Here is a 2,124-nt window from a genome sequence, read left to right on the forward strand (position 1 = left end):
GTTCACAGCGCCCTCAAGCGGCGGGAAGTCCTGATTGCACCGTTGTACCTTTAAAAGGAGGGGCTTGCAGTGCGTATACGATATACTGACAACCAGCGATACACCAGGAGTCCTATTGCGCTCCTTTGTACTACAAATGAAGACTTTGTTTTTTCTGCTGCTCCTTTGAAATTCTTAGGGGCCAAAAGTGACAAGAAGTGCTAAAGTGACCTGGCTTTACATTCTTGACTTGTTTAGTGTCCAAATAACAGACCCCATGGATATTTCTTAAAGGGGTTATTCACCTTCAAACAACTAGTTGTCTTCAGATAAATCACCAGAAATAACAACTTTTTCCAATTACTTTCTATTTTCTATGTGTCACCGTTTTTCTAATATTGAAGTGTAAAGTGTCATTTTTCACCTTCTAAAGCCGCTCTGGGAGGGGGGGGTCGCTGACCCTGTAAACTGCCCTAAATTGATATATTTAGTTGATACATTTCTTATCTTTGTCCCCGTTGAGCAGAATCTCAGGGCAGGGTCGGACTGGGGGGCCCAGAGCCCACCGGGACTGCTGTCCAGGGCCCCCCTCCGGACCCCATGGCCTTAGGGTTGCCATCCGGCCGATATTTTACCGGCCTAGCCGGTAAAACACCTGGCAAGGCCAGGGCCATTTATACACATTTAAGGGCAATATAGCTGCCGGTAAATTTGTAATACCCTTAAAAACACCCCTCGGCCTGCCCCCAATCCCCTGTAAACATAGCTTTTGTCCTCCATCTCCAACGCTGCATGTCATGGCCCCGTCCCCTTTTACATCATGGTCCGCCCCCTTTGACATCACATCCCGCCCCTTTTTGTTCCTGCCCCCCACCAGCCGGTAAAAAATATAGGAAAAGGTGGCAACCCTACCTGGCCTTAGGGTTGCCGCCTGGCCGGTATTTTGGAAAAACAGTAAAAAATAAATTGAAAGTAATTGAAAAAAAGTCTTTATTTCTGGGGAACAATCTGAAAACAACTGAACTGAAAAAAGTGTTTGGAACCCCTCTTATATCAAAATAGCCAAAAAAAACAAGCCCTATCCATGCAGCTAATGTTGAAAAGGGCTGTATACTGCCAATTTAGTATGTTGTAAATAGAAGCTAAACACAAATTTTTTCTTTGAAAATAAACCAATTGGATAACATTTAAATGCCTAACATCTAAATGCCTTATCTTTTTATTTTTTTTTTACATAGGGGTTCCACAGCTGCAGTCAAATACCCTTTGTGACATATCCCTTCTCACTAATTTTTACCGGCCAGGTCAGCAAAATACTGGCCAAGTTGTAAACCCTACTCTGAAAAGAAACTCCTCTGGTTGCTCTGTGTTACCAGAGTTGTTTTTTTTTCTTAATTATTTTCTTCACTATTCAATATTCACATCTTCTTTTGAATACTGAAAATAGAAGAAGCTAAAGAAGAAAACAAACCATGATCGCTGCCTTTTCTGCCTCAAGAAAGAATGTCATGTCTTTTGGACAATTTTGTTTTTTTTTTTCAATTTTATTGCTGAACATTGTTGAACATGAGCAAAAAAAGTTTAAAAAAAAGTAAAACAATGCCGAAACGCGGGGTAGGCATAAGAGGCACTATCTTTTCTGCCGCCTACCCCTGTTCCGTGCCTTGTCCCCTTGCCACTTCCTTTCAGCCCCACTGGTTTGTCAGTGTTTAAAGGGGAGGGAAACCTTGTCGGCGCTAACCCCCCTCCCCCCTCCCGTGTATTGCCCCCCCTCCCTCCTCCCCCCTGGCCTACCCCTCCCGCTGGGCAAATGCCCCTAACTTTTTACTTACCTTCTGTGCAGGTCCAGTTCAGGGAGTTCACAGCCGACATCTTCTTCCACGCGATCTTCTTCCTCCTTTGACCGGCGTTTTGGAGCATGCGCAGTAGGAGCATTTCGCCGGTACGGATCTACTGCGCATGCGCCAAAAGTCACGCGCATGCGCAGTAGATCGTACCGGCGAAATTATCCTACTGCGCATGCGCCGGTCAAAGGAGGAAGAAGATCGCGTGGAAGAAGATGTCGGCTGTGAACTCCCTGGACTGGACCTGCGCAGAAGGGTAAGTAACAAGTTAGGGGCATTTGCCCAGCGGGAGGGGTAGGCC

This window comes from Xenopus laevis, chromosome 8S (assembly GCF_017654675.1).
Source record: "Xenopus laevis strain J_2021 chromosome 8S, Xenopus_laevis_v10.1, whole genome shotgun sequence".
Lineage (NCBI taxonomy): Eukaryota > Metazoa > Chordata > Amphibia > Anura > Pipidae > Xenopus > Xenopus laevis.